We start from the raw sequence: 11,729 nt of genomic DNA on the forward strand, positions 1-11,729 counted from the left end.
ATTTGATGGCCTTGTATGCTTGTTCCCTTGGCTGAGTGAGTAAATCCAGCTGGTGGTAAACTGACCTCTGGCATCTTGTGCCTCAGTGCTCCTCAGCAGCTGGAGTGGTGTGAACTGCCTGTGCAGACCTGTGCAAGCCTGCAAGGCAGGAGCACAGTGCCCAGGCTCGGCTGCAGCTGGTGATGTGGCAAAGCAACCATCCAAATAGACTTTTAGTGCTGACTTGAGGGTCGCTATTTATGGAAAAAATACCAGTTTACTCAGGTCCTAATCAAGGCTGATCTAAGAAGTGTTGGAAAATATAAAATGTACCATAATGGTGCTACATTACCCTTTTTTTCCTTAAGGTGTCAACCCTTTAAGAGGGAATTTTGCTGTGAGAAACACAGAACGGGATGCTTTGTGTTTTCATAGAATTGTTTGGGTTGGAAAAGACCTTTCAGATCATCAAGTCCAACTGTGAACCTAACACTGCCAAGCCCACCACTAAGCCATGTCCCTAAGTGCCATATCTACAGGTCAGTTTGTTCTCAGTGTGCATGGTCAGTACATGTGATGCACTACAATTTGTGTATTTCATGCCTGCTCACTCCCTGACAAACAACCTGAAATGCAGTAACCCTATGCAAAGAGCCAATGATTAATTTTAATTGGACTAAGGAAAGCACAGAAATATTAAATATAAAAGCAGATGGCCTCTCTCTGCTAATATCTTGTGGGCTTCAGTGGCAATGATGGAGATTTCTTGTGCAAAATTCTGGTTCTGCTGAAGTCAATGGGAGTTTTACCACTGACCCCGATGGGGACAGAATTTCACCTCTTAATGTTTATTAGATGCAGCAGGCAGAAAGCAGACTCATAGCTATAAAGGCTATGACATTTTATGGTTCTGACTCTGCAACTGCTCAAGCACATGCTTAATTTTGCTACAGTAATAAAGTTAAGCGCCAGCTTAAGTGTTTTCAAGGAGGGGTCTCCTTTACACTTGAACAAGTCTATATTTGATCATAAATCAGGAATTTCCCCTCTTCCTCATCCCTCCCCTCCCAAAGAAAAGAATTCTGTGTGTGATCTTCAAGTTCTTTCTACTTAGCTCAAAAATAACTGCCAGTATTTTTCATTTTTGTAAGGAATGAGTACGTCAGCTGAAGTGATGTTGCCCAGGTGACATATGACTTTACACAAGTTACTAATTTCAAACAGATTCAACAGGGAAATTTCCATTTCAAACAATTTATTAGAAATAACTCAGACAATGGCTAGTTCCTGAGAGAAAGCTGAGGTTTTGCACAAGACTTTACAGCCAAAGTCATTTTCATTAAGTTTTTGAACAATTCTGGGCATCACTAGACGTGTTCTCCAAATTCTTCCCCTTTTGCTGAGAGGAGCATTTGTGTATTTAATTCCACTTAATTTTAACCAAAGCACGTGAGAAGCGTAGCAGAGTAGAAGCACAAGAAAAGGCATTAAAGCTAGATTAATTCAGACCTGAAATCAAGCATAAAATTTTAGTGGGATAGCACTTAACCAGTGGAATAACTTACCTTAGGATTTATGACTGGATGCTTCCCCATTACTACCCATCTTTATGTCAGGAGTAGATGCCTTAATGAAACAAGTTCTTCAGCTCAGACTCACAGGTTCATAGCAAATTGTGCTGAAGCAACCTCTTTCAGTCTATCACCCTGCCCCAAGCCAAATAATTTGTACCTGTATTATTTCTATCACTAATTTCATCTTCACTGATGTGCATTATAGTCTTCTGGGGAATCTATTGCAGGACTAAATTGTCCTTATTGCAAGGAAACCGTTCCTTTTTTGTATCAAAGCTACTCAGTCAAGCCATGTTCTTATTGAAGAGCCATGCACAAACCTGGCTACAGTAGTTCAGTTGAAATCTTTCTAGTGCTGAATAGTTAAGAAGGATGACTTCATCTTGTTTGTGAGGATGAAGTAATCCTTCTGCTTGGTAGTGCTAAGGCTGGCCTTGATGTTCAAAGGATGAGAGTCTTTGGTGTGTATTATACTGAAGGGCCAACTAGATGGTCATGGAAATTCCTCCTGGTTTTAAATCTCAGACAGAGAATGTGGATGATGAGTGTACAGTAGATTATTTCACAAGTTCTGTTCTTATACTAATTTGGTTTATTTACATTGTGGTTGATAGTAATAGATGAAGTAACCCACTGAGTAGGGAGGGGGGTCTTGAGTCAGTTTTAGACTCATCAGGAACCCAAGCAGATGCTGTACTTCTGTTTGATTTAGTGCACTTGCCCCTCCACCCTACTTGTTCTTCCCAGAACTAACCATGGCAATGTGGCTGGGTAGAAACTGGAAAAGTGTGTGCAACAGAGACAGTTATAAGAAAAAATATGTGACAGTCAGCTGGGAGCCAGTGACAAGCAGGATGCAGGGAGTGAGGGCTCATAATGGGGCTGTGCCTGCATTCCCCTCATAACTGGGAGAGCCTTAAGGCTGCACTTGCTAGCTACCTAGACCCCACTGGAAGTGGCTGTGTCAGATTGGGAGGAAGGTTCAAAACAAGGTGTATAAGCTGTATTTTTTATATATATATAAAATAGAATGAATATATATATATTATATGTTAGCTGTACTTACCAGGAGTCTGGAAAGCACTGAGGGAATGAAGGATTGGGGGCTGGTCTAGCCAGCTCATGGGTAAGAAAATAAGAGGGCCCAGGAGTTCAGCTCTGGTAATTACTATTTCTCATGAGCTTCTGGGTTACAATAATGGAAGTTTTACAGTGCTGTTGAGCTGTGTGTTGAAAAAACAATCCTTCAGCTTTCAACTAATTTAGCTACCATCTGTAAGCTGTTTAGGTAATTCCCCTCATTTCACTTTCCCCATTTAATTTTGCTATGTATGCCTTTTCTTCATTACACCTCCTACATGTGCATCTGTGCAGGCACAGAGTAGCACACAGATGCGTAACTCCGGATTTTCTGGCAAACACAATTGTCACTGATGTGCTCTCTGGACAGAATGGAATCATGCTAGATTACTGGAGCCCATCCACAGACTGTGGGCATTTTGCTGTGTAGACCTATGCTCTCTTCCTCACACCAGTGTGTTTTAGACAGACAAAGAAGGTGCAAAATACATAAATAATAATGCTTTATCCTACAAAACTTCCAATGTTGGGCTTTGTGTAGATGTCTGAGTTTTATTTTGTGCCTTCTGTATGGAAGTCAATTCACTGTTGGATACCAGATTTCAGACTTAACATATTAGAGTTGTCCTTAGTTCACCCAAGTCTGGCTAAGTATTGCATCTCATATGATTCATAAGATTTCCCTGGAACCCAGGGGTATATCAGTTGTCGTGGCGAGGCACAGTGAGGTGAGTTAATTAATAGCATTCCAACATATCCTGGGCTTTATTGGCTAGTAGTGAAGAATCCCAGAAGAAGGAAAGCAATGTAATTGTGCCAGATCCATCCTGTGTTTCCTATGGTTTCGTTCTTGAATTTTTTTCATATATATTTTATTGTCTCGATGCCAGTGCTCATGATCTCTGAAATTAAAAGCATTCCTCATAAAGGGGATTATGAGATTAAAAATATTGCTCATAAAGAATACGTTGATCCTCACTGGGAGGATGATAGACGTAAAAACATCAAATTACTGATGTCACCAAATAAAACTAATTTAGAAGATAATAGTGCTTTTTTAAAGAAATAGTGGGGATGTGTTAGATTTACAAACTGCAAGAACTTTCCTTCCCAGTATGGTCATTCTTCATTTATCATTTTATAATAAAAAACCCCCTTAAAGTTAGTCCCATACAAATGTCGCTTGCTAGCTTTCTTGCTAATCCAGAGGAAATATTATCCTAGTGGTCCCTGAGGTCCAATGTCTAGGTGTTGGATACATGATAAACTTACTTGAAGCTTTCTTAGTGAGATATAGTCCTCTGGAGACAGCTGTGGATTTAATTTTTCAAGCTTTAGTACAACCTAACCCCTTAAAAATAAGATTTAAGTTTCCCTTGTCAGGTCACTTCAGAGTTTCTTCTTTTATTTTACTCTTTTTTTTTCTTTTTTTTTTTTTTCCCCTCCTCTGCTACTTGCCCAGACTTCTAATCCCCAGCCTCTAGAGGAAACATTTAACCATCCCAGACTTTTCATGTCTTGATTATTTTTTTGTTCCAGAGGATAGCACACATACATTTGGCTTTTGAGTGGTTCCAGTCTGAGAGCTCAGGTAGAATGCGTTCATGAAAAGCAAATAGTTTCCTGTCTTCATCATTTAGGTTTCTACTTTCTGTTCTGAGTGAAGGTGGTTTTTGCAAATTTTGAGCCACTCCTCTGTGTAAGCAGTATTTCACACAAAGAGGTGTGTTTATAGTATCTGCAATCCACTTACCTGTGTGTTTATGCCATCCAGTATTTAGGCTTAATCTATTTTTTTGCCCCTTGATACGTAAGTTTTCCAGAAACTGAATTTAATGTTCAAGGCATGCACAGGATTTAACTGTGCAGTTCCTGGTACTGTGGAACTCCACATAACTCAAACCAGTTAAAGATGAAGGCTATCCAAGCCAGCCATTTCACAGATACACTGTATCTGAAATGCAGGGTATACTCCTGATGCTTTTACTGATCCACTAAAAATTCTTTTTACACCTCCTGACCCCCTCCATTCCCCTGATATGCACACACACACACACACAGAGCTTCTGGCAGATCTTTCCTTATCAGGAACTAAAGGTGGAAGAGGCCTTCCAAGATAATTTGTCAGATTTTTTCCCTACAATCAACTTTTTTTTTTTCCTTTCAGCTTCTTTTCATTTGGCTTCCTCAGGAAATTAGTCCTATCTTGCCTTACTCTACCCAATAATTCATCAGGTCTCTTCTTTCTCCCTCTAATAACTTCATGACACATTGACCAAGTGCAATCACCATTGAAAGATGTGCTCAGAGTTTGAAAGTTAATGAAGCTTCTAGAGGTTTGTGTGCTCTGACTGCCAGGTAGATGAGAGAGACCCATGACAGGGACAGCGCTCAGGGAGAGTTATGCAGAGTTAAAGTCTGTGGCAGCACCCAGGGGACAGTCACTCTGGGCATACTGGCCAGACAGCACAGATGAACAGGATGTCCAAGTTGTCCTAGAGCAGCTCCAGACAGGCTGCAGCACAGGCAGTGTCTTGTCCAGGATGGATCTTTCATGATAGATGGCAACTGAGAGGAACTATAGAGCTTACTTCAGGTAGAAGCAGTGAGACACATATCTCACGTTGCTCTATGGTTCACAGCACAACACATTTTCCAGTCTAGTTTTAACTGCCCTAACTAAAGGGACATTCTCCACCACTGTTGTGAAATGTGCTGCTGTACAAGGTCAAGACAAAGCCAATCTGGTGTTTGCCATCCTAGCCAACAGCAAGGAGGAGTCCACAGAGCTCCCAATCTGAAAGCCTAATGAGAGGAGCATATTGCAGCAGGTTAAATGATCTCTTTAAACCATTGTCTGCCCTTATCACTTCTTTCTACTGATCTGTTGTTATCCATCACACTCTGTACTTCCTCAGGTTGGAGTTTTTGTATTGTTATGGTATGTACACTCCAGAGAAAGGCTGGCCCTTTCTGCCATCACCACATCATGAGCATGTGCCCTGGTATGCCCAGGATGGGGTTTTCATGCTTCGACCTTGTAAGAGTTCATAGAATCATATAATCATTTCAGTTGGAAAAGACTTTCAAGATCATCAAGTCCAACCTTTAACTCTACCATGTTCACCCCTAAACCATATTCCCAAGTGCCACATCTATATGACTTTTAAACACGGCCAGGGATAGTGACTCAACCATCTGGGCAGCCACTTGACTCCGGGCAGCCTGTTCCAATGCCTGACAACCCTTATAGAGAAAAAGAATGTCCTAATATCCAGCCTAAACCTCCCCTGGTGTAGCTTTAGGCCTTTCCCTCTGGTGTTATCACTATTTACCTGTGAGAAGAGACCAGCACCTATCTCTCTACACCTTCCTTTCAGGTAGTTGCAGAGAGCAATAAGGTCTCCCATCAGACTTCTTTTCTTTAGACTAAACAGCCCCAGTTCCCTGAGCTGCTCTTTATAAGACTTGTTCTCTAGGCCTTTCACCAGCCTAGTTGCTCTTCTCTGCACCTGCTCCCAGCACCTCAATGTCTTTCTGGTATTGAGGTGCCCCAGGCTGAACACAGTACTCAAGGTGGGGCCTTATCAATGCCAAGTACAAGGGAGGGCTACTTCCTCAGAAAAGTACCTGGTCTGGCTCTGTGCAGGAGCAGCATGCAAGTGCTAGGAACCAGCCAAAGCGCATGTCCTAGCTAATGGGTTTAGGCTGTTGCCCTGGGCATAGCTGCCCTTTGCTGTCAGAGACAAGATAACTGGGCAGGGTGCTTTTTGGTCTGAGATGGGTCAGTCATCTGCTTTAGGTAGCAAGGATCCAGCTGAGAGGAAGTGGAAAGACATGTTTTTCTGGCAGTGTTGTGTGCAGAAGGAGCTTTGATGGTGTGGGTTGCCATCTTTCTTTTGCTTTGGCATTGAAAATACAGCCTTGGGAGACTTTTCTGGCAGTTGCATGCCAGAGCTAAAAGATATTAAGGCTAATTAATCTCCCACTTTCTCAGTACTCCCACATACTTTTTTGGGGCTGTTTCCTGGCTCAGCGTACAACTGTCCTCTCCAGTCATTCCTTAAAACTTTCTTCTTACATGCAGTCCACAATGGCTGAGACAGCCAGTCTCCAGACCCCCTTCCCTCTTGGTTAAAGAGCTGTGCTTGCATTCCTAAACACAGAGCTGTGGGGGTATGTGAACTATGAACACACGCACGCACAAGGCTACAGCTAACTTGATTGTGCCTTTTCCAAAACCCACAAACCCTGCCACTCAGCCAGAAGGAGATTTTTGTTAGCTTTCACCTTGTAAATGAGCTTTATCATGCACTTGAGCCAACAGAGGGCAATATACACAAAATTCAATATCGAGAAGAAAAAGACAAATCTAAGCAGCCCAGCCCTTACTGTATCAGGAATCACATATCACAGTTAAAGGCAGCATTCCATGCTGGACCTAAAACCTTCTCAGGCTTCATCAATTAAACCACCACATATGGGGTGGAAGAGACTCAGCAAGGAACTCTCACTAGGGTTCAATGAAAACCAGATGTTGTGGGCACAGCTGTCATGCTTCTTATCAGAACAACAGAACAGCCTCTGCTGCAGTTTCATCAGGAACCCTGCCCTTCCTTCTCTTCAACCTCAGCACTACTGAGGGTCCCTTACCAGGTCCAAATAAAATCCTCAGAGCCAAAGTATGCAGGAGGCCTCCCCAAATATGGCTATTTACGTTAGCATTCTGTTTATGGATCTCCAAATCAGGATCCTACTGTGACTGTCGTTGTACTTGAGACATGATGAGACAGGCTTCTACTCCTACCTAAGTGGCTTCACTCACACCCTTAAAAATGTAATTTAGTGTTGGCTCCAGAGCTGGAAGGATTAGAAGGGAAGAACTGTGTATTCCCTCCATAGGGATGAAGCTCTGGCCAATTTCATTTACATTAATTATAATGTATTTACCCGTAGGGCTCACATGCTGTGTTTTGATGCTTTAGATGGCATTCCAGATTGCTAAATTCCAATTGTATAAATGATAACAGATTGTTGCTGTGACTGCACCCATGAAAGCGCAGGGGAATTGTGCAGGATATGCCCTGAAGGGCATGAGTCATCCTGACCCACAGGCAGTGAACTCTGCTTTGGAAATGTGGTTCAAAGCAAGGGTTTCTCATGAGAGACCAGAAGTTCTATCCCAAGGCTGGGTCTTTGCCCAAGGACGTGTTTTGCTTTGCATTTCCTTGAGTCTTGTTGCCACAGAGTGATTTTGCAAGACTGACTAGTCTACTGGTGACAACAACATTATTATTGTTTGCACTTGTAAATGGTATACTGAAACCAAATTTACCTAAATTACAAATGAACAAATAAAGAAGTGGAAGAAGGGAAATAGCCCTGCAAACAAAACAAAACATTTTGGTTTGGCCTGACTCAGATTTTTTTTGTGAAAAAAGAAAAATATTTCAGTTTCTCATCAACCCAAAACACTTTTTTTTCCTCAATTCCACGCTCAAACAGAAATTATTTTTACAGTAATACTTCTGAAGACTGCTGAGCCTAATTTGACCCATGAGCAAAGTTTAGGTGGGTGAGGATTGTGACTAAAAGGTCTGGACTTCAGTAAGTCAGACAATTAGTGCATCCATTGTCATGTTACAATTTCCCAGTTTGACATCGGTGCTCACTGTTGCACTGAATAAGCCACGGAAGCTGCAGTCAGAACAATACAGGCAGTTGCTTTTCTGGCTGCAGCAGAGTCAGTTGTAAAGGTTACCACCTGCTATGCAACCTGCAGTTGTTCTTTGCTGCCCTCATAACTGCATGTGTGCTCTCTGCCTGTGACTATTCTATCAACATGATCCTGTGGTTTCAGGAACTTTAAAAAACTTGGTGTCAAAGATAAAACAAAAATTACTTGGTTTAACCACATCTATTCCTGACAACATATGCCAGGCATGAGTGTGAGTGAGAGGAATTAATATAGAGGCCTTTTTAAGATAAAGAGACATCTTACAGCAATCCTCATGGCGTGTTCCTGTGGAAATCACATTGCATACCAGGTGTTTTGTAAGCAGAACACAGTAATTTAAAGGCAAAATTGACCCTTTGTGACCTGCATGACATGTGGAGCTAGTGCACATGTTTTTCCTTTTCTGTGCAGCTGATGAGTTTCAGAAGTAGTGTGTACAGCTCAGGTCTGCAGAGACAGGTAGGTACCCACTAATATAAAAGTCCTGCTTCTCATTAAATACCCTGATGCTCCAAAAAGCAGATCTGCTTTGGATCTTGCAGTGACTCATCATAAGCCATCTAATACCTAATTTTAAACCTGCTACCCTCAGGCAGAGATCAGCTACAGGTATTTTAACAAGAAGCCACTCTAACTGATTCTTCATTTTACTCTGTGATAAACGTGATGTCCTAGGACTGCCTGATCTCATGGGGAAGAATACACATGGAGGAACTATTTTTTTAGCCACATAAATACAAACATATTCTTATTTTAAAGAAGAAGCTGTGAGGCAATACCTGTCATGCATTATGGCTGTGTCTGCTCTTATTTTAGTGTAGGGCTTCAGTTTATCTGGAGGCCCAGATGTCCCAGTGTCCCTACTATCAACAAAAACGGTGACTATCGGCTTCAGCTTCAGGAAGATTCAAATGGCCTTTTGGGAAAGGAAACTGAAGTTTTCAGCACTGATCCTACAGATCGTATGGGTACCATTGTGCCCATACTCAAGCCCTACACTTCTTGTTAATTAAGGGTACATAAGAGTGCTGGAATTGTTTGCTGCAATTGGGTAGACTGTTACTGCTTCTGTTCAGAATATGGAGCTAAGAAATAGTGTGAAGCAGTTGTGAGTTGTTCTTAGCAGGAGACTTTAAGATGCTGCTGTTGACAAATAGGCAGAGAATATAGCATCCACTTCTTGAAGAAAATGCTATTGCTGTGGCCTTTTTCAGGCACTTCTGGGCACAAATCTGTATTTCTGCCTAACCTTGGACAGCAGTAGGAAGTGCTCGGAAAGTGCTTTAAAAGGCTTGATGCTGTTGTGATTCACCTACTTCACAGTATCTGAGGACTGACTGTGTGTCACAGTAACCCTTTGATTATAGAGCTGTTTGGAACAGGGACTTAGTCTTGATCACATGCAGACAGAATAAATAGAACTAGTGTTTATGGAGCCTTCCATCAATGTTCACTCTTTTTGTGTGGAGCAGGACTACTGTGAGTCAAACCCACCCCTGATTTATCAAAAAGACTTATCACCGACATTCAGCCTGAAAAAGTAATCCTGTGAACTGTTGTTTCTGACATGTTTGTGTTGGATGGTACCTTGGAAGGTGCACATGTACCCATGCCCATCTGTCCTTATGGGTTTGATGTTATCTGAGAAGAGTGAAACTCACTTTGCAGAGTGACAGCAGAAGGAGACCTGTATCTTTACCCCTTCTACAGTTTTGATGCAAGCTTGAAGTAGTTTTGAGATTTGTTTGAGATTGATCGGTTGGAATGTTGTTCGATGATGGGATAATAAAAGTCCTAGGCAGAGACATACAGAGTGTGATTGCACATATCTCTTTTTCCTAAGGAAAGTTGTCTAGGAGTGTGTTTTGGAAAGATCACTAGGAGGGCATTAAAATTATCAGGAGTGACTCTGAAATATGCTCTGTTTCCCTTGCATATGTGTTCACTGTTATAATTGGCCGGAGTCTTTGAGGGTGTACATGGAGAGAGCTTCACTGGAGTCACAGTCACTGGGACACTTGGTAGGCACTGGGGAACCCAAACGTGCTGCTCTAAAGAGTGGGTTAAGCCCCACGTGTGCACATAAGGCTGGATAAACAGTGTCCTTTTCTGCCTTTGCGTTTCACACCCTCCTAGCAGATGTGAAAGTCTGCAGGCCTCATGAGAGTCAAAGCTATGGGGAGCCCTGGAGCTGCAATTCCAGCACCCTCCACTGTGCTGCACCAGGTTTGACTCCACTAGGACACGTCAGGGTTTATGTTTCACGCTTGGAGCCACTGCTGTCTCGAAGCAGAGAGGTCACTTTGCTACACAATGGACATTGCCAAAACTACAGCCATGACAAATGAGAAACGTGGTGACAAATTTGAGACATAGTGTCAAATGTGGAACAGGTGGGCTCTGAGTTCCTAGGCGTGTCTTTTGTCAGTGACAAAGTGAGCTTGTGCAACATCTTTCCAAAGCATTAACATGCTGTCTTGACTCATCTGTTCCTGGCATACTAACTGGCAAGTGGCTGAAAATAGATAAGCAAAGAGAAAGGGCCAGATTTGTGAGAAAACTAAGACATACACCAGGATTGTGTCTGGGCCCAGATATTTCAAAATTAGTTGGAGAGAGCCTGTTTCTCTGATAGATGCATAACCAGGAAGAAATTTGAGACTGAGTTATTTCAAGAGATGGCTGAAATTTCTAGGGCTGTGTGAAGAACATTGCCCTCTGTTCAAGGAAGGGCTCAGACTTAGGTGCAGTGGTGCTAGAGGTGATCTAACCACTGCCATGATCCTACTCTCCCCACCCTGTCCTCAGATGCACATTTCTGCCTCCCTTCTTGCACTTCTCTGGCAATTGTAAGCTCTGCGCTGAGCAGAGAGAAAACGTCAACTAATGTAGCAAGATGAAATGGCTCAGCAGAGGCCCCATCTACAGGAATGTGTGAGCAGGGAGAAGTGGGAGTGCAGAAACATACCGTCTAGTACTTACTTTACCTTTGGCTGTCTTGGAACCCCCTCCAGCAAACCTCTCTAGCAGAACACAGAGAGGAGGTCTGCATTACTTGTAAGGCCACTGTGTATTGTGGCTCACTGGCTGCCTCCTCCACACTGCAATCCCAGGTGACTGTTTCAGCCCCCATATTGTAGCACATGACAAATTCCTTTGTGTCAGCTGTGGACTGGATTGGGAAACTGATACCACTTGAAAGAAAAGTGTATTTTTCTGAATAAGATGTATTCACTGATCCATTCACCAACACGTTTGCACGATTGTAGAGAGTGGAACAGCTGGGGGGCAGTGTGCCAGTGCAGTTAGGTGAGAATGAGTAGTATAGGATGATGCTAGGTAGTTGGGGGAACAGGAAA

This window comes from Apus apus, chromosome 7, assembly GCF_020740795.1.
Source record: "Apus apus isolate bApuApu2 chromosome 7, bApuApu2.pri.cur, whole genome shotgun sequence".
NCBI lineage: Eukaryota > Metazoa > Chordata > Aves > Apodiformes > Apodidae > Apus > Apus apus.